Consider the following 20311-nt stretch of genomic DNA (forward strand, 5'->3'; position numbering starts at 1 on the left):
CTTTTCTTCCGTTTTTTTCCTTTCTTTTCCCCAGAGGCAATAATTCATTTCTCCTACATTCAAGTTTGTTGATTATTTCTTCTGCCTGCTCTAGTCTGCTTGAAAATTCCTCTAGTGAATTTTCTATTCCTGTTATAATTTTCAGTTAGATAATTTCTTTTTTGTTCTGCTTTGTTTTTTTGATATCTCATTGATATTTCCATACATATTTCTAAGACTTTGTCCACATCTTCCTTTAGCTCTTTGAGCATCTTTAAGACAGCTGTTTTATTAAAGTGTTTTTCTGAACTTCCTCAGGGATGGTTTCAGTCTATTTCTTTTACCTTTGAATAGGCTACACTTTCTAGTTTCTTTTTATGTCTTTTATTATAAGTTTTCATTGAAAACTGCGTATTTGGATTTTATAATTTGGTGACTCTGAAAAACAGATTTTTCTCCTTTTTGGTTTTCTTTTGTTTGTTTTTGTTTGCTGTTTTTAAATTTTTTTTTTTCAGTGGAGTATTACCCTCTGTGTGATATCAGCCTGAGATGTAAACTCAAGGTCTTCTCACATCTTATCTGAGCCTATGTCTCAGGCACGTTTGGTGACTTTCTATATTCCCACAAATATGCAGTTGCTTTTGAATGTCCAATCTTAAATATCTGGCTTCCAAAGGTAGAAAAAGGGGGAAATAAATGAGAAAAAAAAAGGCATTGTCTTTGTCAAACAGAATTTATGGAAGGCCATTATTTGGACTAAGCTTCTGCTCTAGTTCCCAGCAGACCTGACCAAACCTAAATGAACTCACTCATGCTAAGTGCCACATAATCAAACTGAACTTTGAAAAAGGCCACTTTCCCACGAAACAATATTCACAGCAATGAGTTGTGCTGAGCCAGCATAATAAGAAAGTTCCTTCTAAACCCTATAAGGAAAATAATTTGGAAATTGATGCAGGATTTTTCCTTGACCCCTTTGTGGGACTTGCAATAGGGGTGCCCCATTTACTCCAGCTGCCACGCTCAACTCCTTGTGGGAAGGAGCACGTGAGCAAATGTGCGTAGGAACTGGCTGGCTGCTTTGGCGCCAGCAGGAGCAAACTCCAAGCAGGCCTGCAGCAGCATCCAGATGGGAGTGCCTGTGACCCCAAAACCCCAGAGAGTATGTTACAGTGCTCTCTTAACTCCACCATCTGAGGACAGCAGAGTGCTATCAGCTCAGTGGTCCCTTTGCCTCATTGCATGTGGCGGCCGCCCTCCACCAGTGAGAGCAAAGGGCCAGTGTGGCAGCCTCTTTTGAGACCTGCACTTGGTGGATCCCGCACTCTTGTCCAGTGCCCAAGAAGAATGAGGTCACATGGACACCTGAAGGCTGGTGAATGCAAAGATTTTTATTGAGCGACGAAAGTGGCTCTCAGCAGAGAAGGGAGCTGGAAAGAGGATGGGAAGGGCAGGTCGCTGTCCCCTGGAGTCAAGTTGACTTTTTACCTCTCTCCTCAGAAGTCAGGTTGACTCTCTTCGATGTCCAGCCACTTTTCTGAAGTCAAGTCACCTCTCCCTGACATCCAGCCATTTTTTCTCTTTGCCAGCTGAGTCTGGGGTCTTTGTAGCCACAGGATGGGGGGCAGGGCAGGCCATAGGTAGTTTTGGAAAAGGCAACATTCAGTTGGTAAAAAGACACTATTTAGAAAGAACCAGTCAGGAGACAGCAGGAAAATGGGTACAGAAGTTCTCACTTTGGGCCACAGGTTTCAGGCTTTTCAGCTTGAAGGTGGAGTTTCACTGGGGACCCACCCTTGTCTTCCTAGAGTTTCTCTGCTTTCTGCCTCTATCAAAGTGACCAGTATGCTTTTTTGGTTTTTTTTGTTTTTGTTTTTGTTTTTTTTTGAAACAGAGTCTTACCCTGTTGCCCAGGCTGTAGTGCAGCGGCATGATCTTGGTTCACTGAAACTTCCACCTCCTGGGTTCAAGTGATTCTTGTGCCTTAGCTTCCCAAGTAGCTAGGATGACAGGTGTGTGCATTTTTGTATTTTTAGTAGAGACAGGGTTTTGCTATATTGGTCAGGCTGGTCTCAAACCCTTGGCCTCAAATGGTCCACCTGTGTCGGACTTCCAGAGTGCTAGGAGGACAGGCGTGAGTCACCATGCCCTGCTCAGTCTGCTTTTTGTTCCTTGCTTTTGCTTTTAGCCCTTTTCTACTTATAAAGCCAAGTCTCTCTGCTGAGCTCATTAGAGCATTTATTCTATTTTGTGGAATGAAATGCTTCCTGATTCTAGAGTCACAAATATAAGCCAATGAGATCTTTTACTCTGTAATTTTTGTCTTTTAACATCTCTTTAAATTTGCTGGTAGTCACTTTGGCTTGAGTGGTATTAAACAATGGCAGTGGGAGTTGGCAACAGTGGTTGCCTGCCTCTGTGTCTGCTTCTCTGTAGTCAGAAGGACCAGTCATGATCAGAACACAGATCCCCAACATTTGGAGAACAAAGTCCTTATTGCCCACTCTGTATCCTAAAAGCCACTCTAGGCACCCTAACACAGCTGCCTGCCACAGGGCTGGGGGTGGGAAGATGCAAAGTTGCTACTGCACTAGGCTGAAATTGGTCAAAATTAACCACACCTTCGCATGGAAACTGCAAGCCTTTGAGTGGACTGTAGAATTCCCAAATAGTTGCATCAGACAGATTCTGCCAGTACAATCGTTGTCTGCTTCAAGAGACAGATCCATGGTGCTTCCTTCCCTGCCACCTCCCTGACATTCCAAGCTTATTTAAACTTACATTCTTGTACAGTTCCTTTTAAATTATGTGTCAGAATTCTAATTTAGCATTTATGAAAACTGACTTTAAGTTGCTATGTGGAATTTAGAAGTGTTGAGAGTCATAGTTGGAAATTAATTTTTAAGAACATTTTAAGGGCTTCTTCAAGTTATATTCCAGGTTAGGCAAGGACAAAAGAAGACATGTTTCTGTGTATAAATAGGACATACATATATCATAAAATCTAGTAGAGAAAGGATTGGGATCTTGGGGAACTAAAGCTTTTGAGACCATCCTAAAACCATTTACTGGCAATTATCTTAAAAATAAGAAGATAGCATTAATTTAGATTGAAAATCTTAATTTTTGTAGAGTAGCATCTATTGTGACAGAGTGATTTGGCAGAGTCCCAATAACGAAGAAAAATTACTTTCTGGAAGTTTAATGTTCTCTTGTATTAGGCCTTTATGGCTTCATCTTACTTTTAAATATGTTTTCTTTGACTCCCTGCATTATTTATACACTATCATATTTTTGTTATTTCCATTAGCTTAATTTATTTATCCAATTAGATGGCATTTCTTTGAGAGTAATCATTGTTTTAATTTTTTTATGCTATACACTGTTGGGTACAGCTATTTAGTTAATGTTTGATAATTAATTATTTCGGATACAAGAAATCTAGCACCTTGAAATTTGTGATTTATCAGAACACATACTTTTATTTAAGAAGCTGCTACAATAGTATGAGTTCTGATGAGAGTGAAAGAAGACATTCTCGATATAGAGAATGATTTCCTAATTATGACTCAAAGTTCTCTCTTTTGTTTCTTCTTGATCCTATTGGACATATAAATTCACTGACATGTATAAGTCAATAACTTGGTATTTTAAATTTGGTACTAAGGCATTAAGCAAAATAAATGAAACCATTGAAAATTGGAAAAGGGCACTATTATTCAATTTTAACTGTGGAACACCTTATAATAGTTTGAGATTCACCACCGTAAATCATCCAAATACAGATTGAACGTCCCTAATAAAAAAATCTGAAATCCAAAATGTTCCAAAATGCAAAACTTCTTTGAGCACCAACATGACACCGGAGTGGAAAATGCTACACCTGACCTCATGTGCTGGGTCACAGGCAAAACCTTGTTTAATGCACGAAAGTATTCAAAATATCATATAAGATTACCGTGAGGCTATGTGTATAAGGCATATATGAAACATAAGCGAATTTTGTGTTTAGACTTGGGTCCTATTCCTGAGATCTGTCAGTATGTATATGCAAATATCCCAAAATATAAAAAAAAATCTTAAATTTGAAACAATTCTGGTCCCAAGCATTTCAGATAAATGATACTCTACCTATATACCGTAAATTTAACAAGTCAGTGTTCCAACTTTATTCCCTGGACAGTGTCTTTGCTAAAACTGATTGTTTTTATTCACTGTAATTGTGTAACACTTAAACTTTCTGCAAATAATACATAATCATTATAGGACATTAGAAAACTACAGAAAAGCCCAAGGAAGAAAATATAAATTACTCATAATTTCATCATTCAGAAATAGTCATTGTTACCATTATGGAGGATCCATGCAGTCCATTTTAAAAATCTTTTTCTCCACTTATATTTTATACTTTTAAAGGAAAAGACAAACAATCCAATAGAAAAAATGGGCAAGAGATTTGAATAGGCACCTCAGAAAAGACTACGTCTAAATGGCCAATAAAGCTATTAGAAATAAGGAAAATACAAATTCAAATCTCAACAAGATATTGCTACATAACCATACTATGATTAAGGCTGACAATAACCAGTCTTATTAAGGATATGAACAATGGAAATTCTCACCGTGCTGATGAGAGTGACAAATGGTCATAGGCAATTTGGAGAACTGTTTGATATAATCTATAAAAGCTGAAGACCTACATATCATTTCATCTGGTTATTCTACTCCTAATTCACTCAACAGAGTTATACGCTCCCTGTGTGAGGAAAGACATCTAGAAGAATGTTTGTAGTAGCATATTCCCAAACTGGAAGCTAAATGTCCTTCAAGAGCAGAGTGAATGAAGACATCGTGGTATATTCATGTAACCCATTAGAAAGGCTTTTTCCATTCCAATATGTATACAGCAATGAAAAACGGTCACTGTGTGCAACAAGAGGGATGAGCTTCGCAACCAAAATGTTGCGTGAAAGATCCCAAGAACAAAAGAACATATACTATAGGATTCCATTTACATAACGTTTGCAATCACACAAAACTAAATTACAGCATTTACTGATATATATGCAAGTGATGAAACTATAAAGAAAAGTAAGGAAATGATTATAATCCTGTCAGGAATGTGGTTTATTTGCACAGAAGGGAGGGTGTAGAGATTGGGAAGTGGAAGGAGGGCATTTTGGGGATGCCTGAATGATTTTATTTCTAGACTTGGGTGGTGGTAACAGATACTCACTTTGTGATAAATCTGCTTTCCCCATTTCTTCTGCACACAGTTATTTTTGTGTGTTATATGGAATCGTATAAATGTTTACAAGGAAATAATAGTATTGCAGTAGACATTGCTTTTAAATTTGCTCTTTTCAAAACCATCTTACTAACATTTTTGACATTATTAGGTGTTCTACATTTTTATGGCTACATATTATTTCCTTGAGTTGATAATTTTAAAAGCCCCTTATTATTGGACATTTAGTTATTTCTAGTTTTTTAAAACTATGTAATAGTTTACTAAACATCTTTGTTTATATCCCTTTTCAGACTTTCATGATAATTTCTTTGGACTAAATTCTTAAAAGTGAAGTCACTTAGGTAAAGGTTTTTTAAAAAGTTTTTTGAAAAAAATTTTTAATATTCAATATTGCCAAATTACTCTTCAAAGTAGTTATGACAAACTAGATTCCCTTTAGCATTGTGGGAGAATGCCAGTTCTCTCCAAGCTCAACAACATTAGGTATTGCCATTTTATTTTTATCTTTTCCAGTATCATCAATCACACTCTTATTTTTTATTTGAACTTGCATTTCCTTGATCATAAGCAAGTCTGAACATTAAAAAATATGTTTACTGGCCAATGTAGGTCTTCTATGAAATACCTTTGTTCATTTTTAAAGTGAGCTAAGTTTTTTCTTATTAATTTTTAAAAGATTATTAAATAAGAATATTAATCATTTGCCATCATAGATGGACTTTTTATAGTGTGCCTTTTCATCTTATGATGTTTTAGACGTAATGTTTTTGTTGTAAAATATGGATATAGATGACCAAACAAAACGAAAACATAGCTTAGTGAATTACCGTAAATCATACATCTTTGTAATTACTTCCCAGGTAGAGAAAGAGAAATTTGTCTCCCCGAAAGCCCCTATATGCTCATCTTTATCTCCCTCCGTCCCCCAGCAAGTAACCACTACCTGACTTTTATAAAATAACTTCTTTTATAGTTTGAACACCCAAGCCTGCATCCATAAATACTGTGGTTTAGTATCATTCATGAAAAATTAATATGTCTCCTTTATTTGTTATTTTAAAATTGGAATATAATTTGCATACCATGAAATTCACCCTTTTAAAGCATACAATTCAGTGTTTCTTAGCACATTCTCACAGTTGTGCACCCACAAACAATATCTAACTCCAGAACATTTTCATCACTCCCAAGAGAATCCCTGTACCAGTCACTTAGTGACTCAGCAGTCACTTCCTATTCCCATTTCACCTTGGCCCTGACAACCACTAATCGTTCCGTCCCTAAGGATGTGTTTATTCTGGACATTTCATATTCATGGAATCATATGACATGTGCGTTTTGTATCTGGCTTCTTTCACTTAGCATAAATTTTTCAAGGCTTATCTATATTATAATAAGTATTAGTACTTCATTCCTTTTTATGGCCAAATAATATTCCATGGCGTGTATATACTATACTTTGTTTATCCATTCATCAACTATTGGACATTGGTGTTGTTTCCAGTCTTTGGCTAGTATGAATAATGCTCCTATGAATATTTGTGTACAAGCTTTTGTGTGAACTTGTGTTTTCATTTCTCTTGGATATATACTTAGGAATGGAATTGCTGGATCATATGAGAACTCTACAGCTAACTTTTGGAAGAACTGCTAAGCTTTTTTTTTCAACAGCAGCTGCACTATTTTATATTCCCACTAGCAATCTACAAGGATTCTAATTTCCCTGCCAACTCTTGTTATATTAGTATGTTGTTTAAGGTTCTTTTATTTTATACTGTCTCCCACCCCATTTCTTTCTTTTCATAACAATGTATTTATTGAAGAAACCAGACTATTTGATCTATAGAGCTTCTCACGATATGGGTTTTACTAAATGCATACTCATGGTGAAATTTAAAATGTCATCTAATATCTGCAAATTGGCAGCTGTATTCAGAAACTGGGTCAGACTAGGTTTGATGTATTTGGCAAGACTGTCGACGGTTTTATCAAGAGGCATGTGATGTCTGACGGTCTCTCTGATGGTGATGTTAACAGCTGCGAATGTTTTGTGCCTAGATTTAATAATTCGCTGGGGATTATGAAATGGTGTTATTCAAATTTTATCACTTCTCCTTCACTTGTTGGCTAGAATATGCTCATAAATATAATTTTTGTTACTCTCGTGCTATAATTCATATAGGATGCAGCTCATACAGGACAGGAAATACACATGCTTGATTCATGTCCTTTATTAATTAGATCTCCAAGATAATTAACTGGTTTCCTATCAATGTCTGAAAGTGATTAATTTAGGTTTTAAAAATATTAATTCATTAGTATTCTTTTTGTTTGTTTGTTTGTTTGAGATGGAGTTTTGCTCTTGTTGCCCATGCTGGAGTGCAATGGTGTGATCTTTGCTCACTGCAACCGCCACCTCCCGTGTTCAAGTGATTCTCCTGCCTCAGCCTCCCGAGTAGCTGAGATTACAGGCACCCACCACCACGCCCAGATAATTTTTTTGTATTTTTAATAGAGATGGTGTTTCAGTATATTGACTAGGCTGGTCTTGAACTCCTGACCTCAGGCGATCCACCCACCTCAGCCTCCCAAAGTGTTGGGATTACAGGCGTGAGTCACTGCACCCAGCCCAATTAGTATTCTTATGAACTCTTGGGTTTAAATTTATTTGATGGGTTTCAGATCGTTGCAACAATTAACCTTCTTGAGAGCCTATTGTCTTATCTTTGGCCAGTAGAATCCTCTTTTGAGTTGGCTGCACAGAGTTATTTTGTCAATACCCTAGTAGTTTTTGACAGTTTCCTTTTTACCTGGTGTTAGTCCATTTTCACGCTGCTAATAAAGACATACCCAAGACTGGGTAATTTATAAAGAAAAAGAGGCTTAATGGACTCGAAGTTCCGTGTGGCTAGGAAAGCGTCACAACTGTGGCAGAAGGTGAAAGGTATGTCTTACATGGTGGCAGGCAAGAGAGAAAGAGAAGCAGGCAAAAGAGGTTTCCCCTTATAAAACCATCAGGTTTTGTGAGACTTATTCATTACCACGAGAACAGTATGGGGGACACTACCCCCATGATTCAATTATCTCCTGCTGGGTCCCTCCCACAACATGCGGGGATTATAGGAGCTACAATTCAAGCTGAGATTTGGGTGGGGACACTGCCAAACCATATCAACTGCTGTCACAAGATGTTCCAGAGTTGTCTTCTACTGCTTCTCTTTTAGACCTGTTAGCCATTTCTTAAAGATGCCTTTTTGTTTGTTTCTTTTTGTATCATTTTGTATTTTCATGGGAAATCTCTTCCAGTGTCTGCTGTCAAGGTGTTCTGCTGTTCTTTACTGTGGATATCTGTTGGCTGTTCTATGGTGTTGCTGTTCTCACCCCGTCAGATGCCTGGTGGCTTCTCTCTGTTTCCTCCTGCAAAGATGTCAGTACCATACAGGTATCGTGACTATTGGTGGTTTGTCCTTATCTGCTTGAATTTTGGAGTCTGTGGGCATGCCCTCTCACCCAGGTTTATTGTTAATGTTGCCAGTGATTTTGCCATTGCTAAATAGTTTCTCTGTCTACTGTTACATGGCAATTCAGAAATAACAAAAAACTACATCATTTCTGCAACTGCCACATTCCCAGAATCTTTTGTGGTGTTTTTTTACTTGCATAAGTCTTAAATTTTAATGTAGTCAGATTTATCAATCTTTAATGTTATGGCTTTATGCTTTTGCTTGTATGCTTAGAGAGGCTTTCTCCATTCTAAACTCAGATAAGTAATCTCTCATACATTTTTAAGTATTTTATTGGTTTTTTTTTTTTGTACATTAAAAATGTAATCCATCTGTAATTTATTTTGGTGTTTGGTGAGATTTAGGGATCTGATTTTTCCAAGTAGACTTTTCCAAAACCATTTATTCGATTATCTCAGAACTGATTTAAAGGCCTCATTTAATCTAGACTAAACACTCTTTGTAGTTAGGTCTGTTATTAAGCTCTCTAATCATTTCCATCAGTCTGTCTTCCACACAGTTTTAACGACCAAACATTATAATTTTCCATGTCTGCTAAGTGTGAGAACCTTTCTTTTATTAATCCTTTCTAACATTTTAAAACCATTCCTTCCCATTTATTCTTTAAGAGGAATAGCCGAAGAATGTCATCAATCCCATGGTTATTTTGACTGGGATGGCAAATAATTTGGAGAGAAATAATATTTTCATAACATTAGAATTTCTCCATTCAGGGAAATAGTATATTTCTTCATTTATTCTAGTCTTCTCTTATGGTCCTCGGTAAAATTGCCTCAATTTATTCCTATAAGTCCTCCAGATCTCTTCGTGAATAGAAAAGTATAATCTGTTACCTCCTTCTTCCAAGAGGCAGAATTTGTTCCAGAGTCCGGGCTGCTGATTCCCCAAATGGGGTTAAATATTGCATTGCTCCCCAGCTGGAAACCTGCAGAGACAGAGAATAAACGAGATATGGCCACTATGAACATGTGACTTGCAGCTCTCTGACTTCAGGGAACATAACTGTGCAAGGGCTGGAGCTGCAGTGCTCTGATGTGCACTGCCGCATTTGCACCAGGCCATGTTTCCCAGGGGTTGTGCCAAGCCAATGACTGGGTGTGGCTGAGATGCTAAGGCAGACTCATTTCTAGGAGACAGACTCTTCTGCCAGCTGACTTTAGCTTGAGGACTTCTCAAAAGGTCCACTAAGATCGCCTTAGATCACTAGGCCGTGGCTGTTTGGGATGTTTCCACTCAACTTTTCCCCCGTTTCCTTTGCTTGGGTCCTCTTTCCTTGTGTCAATCTGTCAATCTGGTGGATCTCCAGGCCTTCTTGGCTCCCCACCTATTTTCTCCCACAAGTGTTTTCTCTAATACAATTCTTGTATGTTTAATACCATGTTTGTATCTACTTCTTAGAGGACCTGGACTAACACACATTATTTTGCAATTTCATATTTTAAAATGATTTTACTCTTAGAATTTAATAAAAACATATCATATGGTTAAAATGTTGTACAAGTAAGTAGTTTCTCCAAAGTAGAAGAGCTAATAAGTAGGTGAGCTGGGCATCAAATACTAGCTTTTGATCTAATTCAAAAGCCCATTCTCAGCTCACACATGTGGTTTACACTTTGAAGGGAAGTACTATCAGGTTGGCATAGAGACTCCATATTAACCAGGAGAAGTATTTAAGGTGTGAATGAGAAGTTGGGACTGGAATCTGGGCAATTTGAGTGCTTGGCTAGAGCATTTAAGGAGCTGTGAATTCTGGCTGAGCAGTGGCCTATCATTCTACTTAAAGCAAGGGTCTAAGTTTGTTGGTGGCAAGGGAATTTAGCATTTCAAAAGGTAGTTTGGAAATATCTGTATGCAATGAATGGCTTCTGACCCTGCATTTGCACTTTTAGAAATTTATGTGAAGAAAATAATTAAGAATATACTCAGCTATGGTACTATAATAATGTTCAACAAACTGCTGTTTGAAATAATGCAAAGTTGGAAACAATGTAAATGTCTAACAGTAGAAGATTTGGTTAAATAAGCGATGATCTATACAAGTGTATAAAAACATTTGAAATGATATTACACAAATGTAACTGCTGATGTGAAAAGTGTTTACAATGTGCTTTTAAATGATGTGTTTATTTAGAGACAAGGGTCTCCCTGCATTGCCCGGTCTGAAGTGCAGAGGTGCAATCATAGCTCTTTGCAAGTCTTGGCTTCCCAGTCTCAGGTGAGCATCCCCCTCAGCCTCCCGAGTAGCTGGGACTACAGGCGTGTGCCACTGTGCCCTGCTAATTTTTTGTAGTATTTTGTAGAGATGGGGTTTCTTCATGCTGCCCAAGCTGGTCTAGAACTTTTGGGCTCGAGAGGTCCGCCCACCTTGGCCTCCCAAATTGTTGGGATTATAGGTGTGGACCACCATGCCTGGCCACCATATACTTTTTTTCTTTCAAAAGCATTGTTGAATTAAAAAAAAAAACTTTTTATTTTAAAATAAACTTATAGAAAAATTGTAGAAACAGTAAAGATTTCTTTTCCTTAACCATTTTAAACTAAGTTGCCAACATGATGTCCCAATGGCCCTGAATACTTGCGTACTGTGGTTAGGCATAGGTCATTCTGCTACCTAATCAACATACAACTATAAACATCAAGAAATTAACATTGATATTTGTATTAGGGTTCTCCAGGCTGGAAGAGGCAAGGAAGGATTCTCCCCTAGAGCCTCCGGGGGGAGCTCAGCCCTGCTGACACATTGATTTTGGACTTCTGGACTTTAGAACTGTAGAGAAAACATTTCTGTTGTTTTAAACCATGAAGCTTGTGATAATTTGCTACAGTAGCCTCAATAAACAAATATAATGTCCTTTCCTTGCTCTAGCCCTAGTATTAGCTATTTCTCAAGGACCCCTGGTTCCTTGGTGTAAAATGTATATCCATGAATTCACACTGATCTCTCTAGTTTCTACCTACAATCACAATTTTCACACCCGTCTTCTTTTTTTCCATATTAATACCTTCCTTCTCTAACAGTGAGAAACCACCTGGTTCTCAATATATTATTAGTTGAATACCCCATATGTATGTAAATTAGTTCCCATTGTTGCTGGTGGAGGGTGTTCAGGTTCTTGGCGTCTTGAACACAGAATTGGACAAAACGCACAAACAAAGCAGTGAAAAAATGAAGCAACAAAAGCAGAGATTTATTGAAAGCAAAACTACACTTTGCAGAGTAAAATTGGGCTGAGCAAGAGGCTCAAGAGCCAGGTTACAGAATTTTCTGGGGTTTAAATACTCTCGAGATTTTCCATTGGTTACTTGGTATACACCCTATGTAAAGGAAGTAGTGGCCCTTGTTCAGTCTGATTGGTTGTGGGAAGGGACCAATCAGAGGCTGAAATGAAGTCACAAAGTTACACGCTATGCAAATGTCCGATTGGTTGTGCAAAGTGACCGATCAGAGGCTGAAGTAAAGTTACAAAGTTATACTTCTAGGCAAATGAAGCCTTGGCCAGTGACCAGCCTGATTGGTTGCAGGAGGGGACAAATCAGAGGTACTTTGAATTTTTCATCTGCCACAGAAAAAAGGGGTGGTTTGCAAAGGGAGTAGCCTCCAGTCCTTTTGTTACTTGGGCATGAAAAGTTAGGGTTTTCCTTTTGATTTAGTTCTAGGAAGTCAGTGTGAATCAGCCATAGGTTCCCTGCCTCCAGACCCTGTTCTCCTGCCCAGTGCCCACCCCCTCACAAATGCTCTTCTCATCCTGCTTACTCTCTAAATTCCTGTTTGGGAGCCACCACGCAGCAGGCTGCCCCTCAAGCTGGTGTCCTCCTCACTCAGTTGGATTCTTTTTTAAAATTTTTCTAATTTTTTAGGTTTTTTTTTTTGAGGCAGGGTCTCACCCTGTTGCCCAGGCTGTACGGCAGTGGCATGATCTCAGATCTCAGCTCACTGCAACCTCTGCCTTCCAGGTTCAGGCGATCCTCCTACTTCAGCCTCCTAAGTGGTTGGGACTACAGGTGTATGCCACCACGCCTGGATAATTTTTTTAATTTTTAATTTTTTGTAGAGACAGGGGTCTCACTATATTGCCCAGGCTGATCTCAAACTCCTGGGCTAAAGGGATTCTCCCACTTCTGCCTCCTAGGGTGCTGGAATTCAGACATGAACCACTGTGCCTGGCCCCACTTGAATTCTGACACTTCACACGAGGTTGCGGATGTCACTCTTCACTCCTCCTCTACTCCTCCCCCACAGCTGCCTCTGATGTACCCCACGCTGGGCCACCACAGCCTGCCCTCCCTACCCTCCCCTCACACTCAACCACAGGGTCCCTCCCTCACTTGGCTCCACTCAATAATTTAATGATCTTGGACTCAATTTTTCAGGAAGAAAAAGAAGAAGGAAAGAGGAAAATAATGCAGAAAGGAAGACATCATCTATATTTTTAAGTGAAAAAAAGTCAATATATTTGGGGGAAAATCTGTACGAGCAAAGAAAAGAACGTGGACATGCCTATGCTAAGATTATCCACAGTGGCTATCGCTGGGAGACTAGGTATTGGGTGTACTTTCTTTCCTCTTTTTGCTGGACTCAATTTTCTTTTCTTCTCTTTGTTGTCCTCCCTTACCTTCTCCTTAAGACTGGAGGTCAATGAGCACAATTTTTTTTTTCTTTTGGCTCTCTCTGTCACCTAGGCTGGAGTGCAGTGGTGTGATCTCGGCTCACTGCAACCTCCACCTCCTGAGTTGAAGGGATCTTCCTGCCTCAGCCTCCTGGGTAGCCGGGATTACAGGCATGCGCCACTACACCTGGGTAATTTTTGTATCATACTTTGTTTTTGAAGTAACTAAAATAACTAAAAATAACTAAAAACTTTATTTTTGAATATGAAAAACAGGGTCTGTAATTAAACTCATTTTTTTTTTTTTCTGTCCTGTATAGAGAGTAACTCAAACATTATGGTTTTTAGGATGAATTGAGTTTTTCTTTTAGCTTAAAAATGGTTTTTGGAAGCTGGCCCACCCAGAAAATAATGCTGCTTACTTTTTCTGTTAATTGATTGAATCTGAGGGTCTATCTTTTTCTATTGCTAACTGATATCTCTGACATTTCCCCGCTGGTTTATTGATTCACTACAAGATAAATCATTCATCTGTGCTGGGCAATGTGTAGAGTAAGAGGGAAAAAAAGTAGAAAACAGCATTCTTGTTCTTTTTTTATGCTCTCAAACTTAGTAAAATTTATTAACATTTTCACTTGTGTCAAGTAGAGCTGACATGAATCTAGGCAAATACCAGCCCAACTAAGAACATCTATAGCTCTTTAAATTTCTACTCTGCAGCTATTGGTGGGATGTATGCGGCTGATTGTAAGCAACCTGTTTTAGAAAGATACATGCATGCAAAAGCTTTGTGATGTGTTATACTAATATCGCTCTGTAATATAGTTACCATTGCTCCCAATCTTTGTTTTCTTGAGTTGCTTATGGTAGAATCAATTTCACTTTACATGTGGCTGTTGAAAACAGACTCCATTTAGAACAACTTATTCCATGAAGTCATACTCTTTGCTCTTTGGAGCTTTCACCAGGGAAGTTTTATTTCTCTGTATTGGTGACTTTGGCCCAATGAAGCATTTCTCCACTCTGACTGGTTTCTGAGTAAGCCGCACTTGCCTGGGCCTTTTAGATTCAAGCTGTAGAAATTTTGAGCCTATTGAAAAATCGTTTCATATTACTCTGTAAAGGGAACCAAATGTGTAACACCCTTTAGTGTTGGGTTTATATTTTGCTAGTACTTTTGTTTGGGTTCTTTTTTATCCTTGAGTCCACTGACATTATTTGTAATGGTCCATTTTTAGGGAGATTAATTACACCCTCAGTATATCTGCCTTCCCATTTGAAAATGTTCTTTCTGGGACATGATTGGAAAATAATAGAAAACAGCTCACGCAGCTGCCTCAGTTACCAAGACAACAAAATGGAGAAATAACTGCCTGCTTGGCTTTTTTCTCTTTTTCTGAACTACCTTCCATATACAGTCATGTCCTTCCTAAAAGCAACGTACCTGTTCGAAATGACTAGTTTGAAATTACTAGTTGATAGTTACTGTATTAGTTTTTTCACAAGAGTATTAAGTGCCCTGATTATAGTCTGAGGACAAAACAGTTTGTTCTTCTCCAAGTTTTCCTTTAAGTTATTTAAAAAATTATATAGATAGTGCATTTATAATACATGTTCAGTATAAGAAAGTAAAACTTTACAGAGGTATAAAGTGTAAAAAGTGTAAGTCCTGCTTTCCAGGTCACTTATCTTGACCAATTTTAACATATTGTAGTGAATATGATTTCAATAAATTGACTCTGAGTGAACTTCAGAAGAGTAATGTGTTCAGATCAGTAAGAACCACGTTTTAAATATAGATGTTAAAAGTTAAACATTTAAAAACCCCTGGCTGGGCATGGTGGCTCATGCCTGTTATCCCAACACTTTGGGAGGCCAAGGCGGGTGGATCACCTGAGGTCAGGAGTTTGAGACCAGCCTGGACAACATGGTGAAACCCTGTCTCTAATAAAAATAAAAAATTAGCTAGGTGTGGTGGTGGGCGCCAATAATCCCAGCTCCTTGGGAGGCTGAGGCAGGAGAATCTGGAACCTGGGAGGCGGAGGTTGCAGTGAGCTGAGATTGCACCACTGCATTCCAGCCTGGGTGGTGACAAGAGTGAAACTCCACCTCATAATGACAATGATAATAATAATAAATAAATAAATAAAATAAACCCCGTTAACATTTATATATAGAATATATGTTTCTTGTATAAAATTCAGAAAAAAGACAAGCAAGAAAGTATAAATTACCCATAATTGCAATACCCAAAAGTCACCCCCATTCAAATTTACTTTTGAATTCTTTCAAGAGGATTACGTTTTATTTTAAAGTAATACCAGATCTAAATAAAAAATCAATATGTATTGCTGTTCATAATAATAAAGCAAAAATAATAGTTACTCTTATTAACACTTCCTATGTGTCAGCCCTGTAGTAAAAGCTTACAGGCCTGTAAATACAACCATTTTGGGGTAACATTTGGCATATTAATTTCTGATCCATTCTTTCCTTTTGTATATAGGCATTTTTTAAAACTATGTAGTTATCATTGTACTGTACCTTTGGAACTCTAATTTTTGTTTAAAATTTTTCTGTGATTTATATATTGCTTGAAATAATGTTTATAGTACATTATCAGATAGCTTTTTCAGCATGCTTTTATTGGTGGTCTAATATTTCACTGAATGCATGTATGATTCATGTAATCATTTCCATGTTAGACGTTTATTATTTCGACCTTTTCATATGGAGCTGTTTTTATATTATTCCTGAGAATAAATTATTTCTTCAAATGGATTTATCAGGAATGAAATGATTGGGTCAAGGTTATGGATAGTTTTGGAGCTCTTGAATGTATTGCTAAATTGCTTTACCAAAGGGATGCCGATTCATTCTGTTGTCATCATTACATAACAGCATTAGCAACTGTGTGTCCTATTCTAATTTGACAGAAGCAAAATGACAACATGTATTTAGTTTCTCTTTGATTATGACTGCGTTTAGTTATTTATCCATGTTTCCTAGTACGATTTCCTTTTCTAATGAATTATTTCTATGTTATGATGCTGCATTTTATCCTGAAAATGTATGTCTTTTTTATATCACGAAAGTAATACGTACTTATTTTAAAATTAAAACAGTACAAAATGCAGATAAAAAACAGAACTTTCTCTCTTTCACTACATCTCCTTAATCCAGGAGTGGAGGGGTGTGTATATCTGCATCTCCAGACCTTTCTCTAAGACAAGGAATTAAACCTTATCCATTCTTTTTGGTGGTGATGGAGGGGCTACGAGTTTGATACGGGTTCCTTTCCAGGCAAAGATATTCACCTTTGTCTTATGTCCTTTATATGTATATTTTCCATTTGTTGTTAACCTTTAGAAGTTAAACTAAATATTATAATTCATTTTAAATTTTTAAAATTAGGCTTTTGTTGCTGTTCCAGTCAACTTTGCTCATCTTTTCCCTTGTGTTTTCATTTTTAATTCTTTTCACCTTACAATAGCCTTTTTCATCAAAAGGCTCACAAAATATTAAATTCTGTTTTCTGCTATTATAAAATTTTGGTATATATTGTAAGATGATCTTCTAAAACCTTTTTTCCCCCCAAATTGTGAGTCATATCCTCAAACGTTGGGCTGCATAATCCCGGTCTTTCTCGAGGATTTGCAGTGCCTCCGTGTTTCTATTTTAAGTTCAGAAGTCTAAGAAGGCCTTTCTCCAGTGTATCTTGTTGTACTGAGTTGTGTCATCTAATGTCATTTTTAAAAAGTGCTCCATAAAAATAGGTCTGATATTTTAATAAGAGTAGATTTCCTTTTGTATAAAACACAGACAAATTTATGTATGCCTCCCTGGGAAATGTTTTTCTTCCAGAACTTGCCTAAATTTTTAAAAAGCACTGTTAATATTTTATGATGTACATTAAATATGGATTAACATGTACAAATGAGATGACTCATTTTCTTATTTTCAGTGTAGAGCCTGAGCTCTGCGCAGAAGTTTACTTTTCAGTGATGGTAAGGTGGGGAACACAGCAGAGAGTCGGTACATAATCAATACTGCTAATCCCATTTTACAGATAAAGAAACTAAGGACCTAACGAGGGTCTGTCTCATAGGCATGACTGACTACTATTATTGAAGAAAATTTGGCTTGCTTTCTTCCTCTGACTTTTGTAAACATCTCTTTTTAAGTATGAGAGTTAGAGCTTCTTGTTTTCTAATTCAGGATACATCTTTTTCTCTTAAAGAATGGGTATCTAAATATTGCCATGTAAAAGTTTCATGTAGAGTATCTAAATCATATAAGAGCAGAGTGTAACTGCAGCCAATTGAATTAGGAGTGTTTAGATTTTCACATTTCGGTTCATTGATTAAAAACTTGATTTCAACATTTCCACTTGATTTCAACTCTGCCTAGCTGTACAGCTAACATCTCAAATTATCTCTTGTTTTTTAATTGTGGTAAATATATGTAACAAAAAATTTACCACATTGACCATTTTAAGTGTAGAGTTCAGGGGCATTAAGTATATTCACAATGTTGTATAGCCTTCACCATCATCCATCTCAAGAAGCTTTTCAATATCCTAAACAGAAAATGTACCATTAAAGAAGTAGCTCCCAGTTCTCTCCTTCTTAGGCCCTAGTAACCTCTGTTCTACTTTTGTCTCTCTGTATTTCCCTATTCTATGTGCCTCCTGTGAGTTAAATCATACAATATTTGCCCCTCAGTGTTTGTTTATTTCACTTAGCTTAATGTTTTCAGGGTACATTCATGTAGTAGCAGGTATCACAATCTCATTTCTTTTATGGCTGAATAATATTCCATTTTGTGTATACACCATATTTTGTTTATCTTTTCATCTACTGATAAGCACAAAAGATGTTTCCACCTTTTGGCTATTGCAAATAACGCTACAATGAACACTGAGTATCTGTTTGAGTCATTGTTCTCAATTCTTTTGTAAAAATTTAAGTTCCAGGATACATGTGCAGAATGTGCAGGTTTGTTACGTGGGTATATGTGTGCCATGGTGGTTTGCTGCATCTATCAATCCATTATGTAGGTTTTAAGCCCTGCATGGATTAGCTATTTGTCCTAATGCTCTCCCTCCCCTTGCCTCCTAGCCCCCAACAGGCCCTGTCATGTGTTGTTCCCCTCCCTGTGTTCATGTGTTCTCATTGTTCAACTCCCACTTACAAGTGGGAACATGTGGTATCTGGTTTTCTGTTCCTGTGTTAATTTGCTGAGGATGATGGTTTCCAGCTTCATCCATGTTCCTGCAAAGAACATGATCTCATTCCCTTTTATGGCTGCATAGTATTCCATCATGTATATGTATCACACTTACTTTATCCAGTCTACTATTGATGGGCATTTGGGTTGGTTCCAAGTCTTTGCTATTGTAAATGGTGCTGCAATAAACATGTGTGTGCATGTATCTTTATAGTAGAATGATTCATATTCCTTTGGGTATATACCCAGTAATGGGATTGCTGGGTCAAATGGTATTTCTGGTCCTAGATCCTTGAGGAATCGCCACACTGTTTTCCACAGTGGTTGAACTAATTTACATTCCCACCAACAGTGTAAAAGCGTTCCTGTTTCTCCACAGCCTTGCCAGCATCTATTGTTTCTTGACTTTTTAATCATCACCCTTCTTAATGGCATCAGATGTTATCTCATTGTGGTTTTGATTTGCATTTCTCTAAAGATCAATGATGTTGAGCTTTTTTTCATATGTTTGGCCACATAAATGTCTTCTTTTTTTTTTTTTTTGAGACAGAGTCTTGCTCTGTTACCCAGGCTGGAGTGCAGTGGCACAATCTCAGCTCACTGCAACCTCTGCCTTATGTGTTTGAGTGATTCTCCTGTCTCAACCTCCTGAGTAGCTGGGATTACAGGCATGCACCACCATGCCCAGATAACTTTTTGTATTTTTAGTAGAGACGGGGTTTCACCATGCTGGCCAGGCTGATCTCGAACTCCTGACCTTGTGATCTGCCCTCCCCATCCTCCCAAAGTGCTGAGATTTCAGGCATGAGCCACTGTGCCCAGACAGTGTCTTTTTTTAAAGAAGTTGTCTGTTCATATCCTTTGACCACTTTTTGATAGGATCATTTGTTTTTTTCTTGTAAATTTGTTACGTTCCTTGTAGATTCTGGATATTAGAGCTTTGTCAGCTGGGTAGATTGCAAAAATTTTCTCCCATTCTGTAGGTTGTCTTTTCACTCTGTTGCTCATTTCTTTTGCTGTGCAGAAGCTCTTTAGTTTAATTAAATCCCATTTGTCAATTTTGGCTTTTGTTGCCATTGCTTTTGGTGGTGTCATCATGAAGTCTTTGCCCATGCCTATGTCCTGAATGGTGTTGGTTAGGTTTTCTTCTGGGGTTTTTATGGTTTTGGGTTTTACATTTAAGTCTTTAATCCACCTTGAGTAAATTTTTGTATAAGGTGTAAGGAAGGGGTCCAGTTTCATTTTTCTGCATATGGCTAGTCAATTTTCCCAGTACAATTTATTGAATAGGAGATCCTTTCTCCATTGCTTGTTTTTGTCAAGTTTGTCAAATATCAGATGATTGTAGATGTGTGGTATTATTTCTGAGACCTCTGTTCTGTTCCACTGGTCTATATATCTGTTTTGGTACCAGTACCATGCTGTTTTGGTTACTGTAGCCTTGTAGTATAGTTTGAAGTCAGGTGGCATGATGCCTCCAGCTTTGTTCTTTTTATTTACAATTGTCTTGGCTATATGGGCTCTTTTTTGGTTCCATATGCAATTTAAAATAGTTTTTTTCTAATTCTGTAAAGACTGTCAATGATAGTTTGATGGGAATAGCATTGAATCTATAAATTATTTTGGGCAGTATGGCCACTTTCATGATATTAATTCTTCCTATCCATGAAGATGGAATGTTTTTCCATTTGTTTGTGTCCTCTCTTATTTCCTTGAGCAGT

General features: G+C 37.5%; 1 long non-coding RNA gene across 2 annotated transcripts in view; it reads left to right on the forward strand.

Moving 5' to 3' along the window:
• The window catches only part of LOC105482121 (uncharacterized), a 59003-nt gene that overhangs the window by 10393 nt on the left and 28299 nt on the right, over positions 1-20311 (forward strand). The window contains exons 3-4 of one of the 2 annotated variants that reach the window (XR_987402.3): positions 8537-8672; positions 10886-10955. The exons of the other annotated variant lie outside the window; for it this stretch is intronic. This is a non-coding gene — a long non-coding RNA (uncharacterized lncRNA). Of the gene's footprint in view, positions 1-8536; positions 8673-10885; positions 10956-20311 lie in introns of those variants that run through there. 2 annotated transcript variants of the gene reach the window in all.

Source organism: Macaca nemestrina, chromosome 8 (genome assembly GCF_043159975.1).
Source record: "Macaca nemestrina isolate mMacNem1 chromosome 8, mMacNem.hap1, whole genome shotgun sequence".
In the NCBI taxonomy this organism is placed as follows: Eukaryota; Metazoa; Chordata; class Mammalia; order Primates; family Cercopithecidae; genus Macaca; species Macaca nemestrina.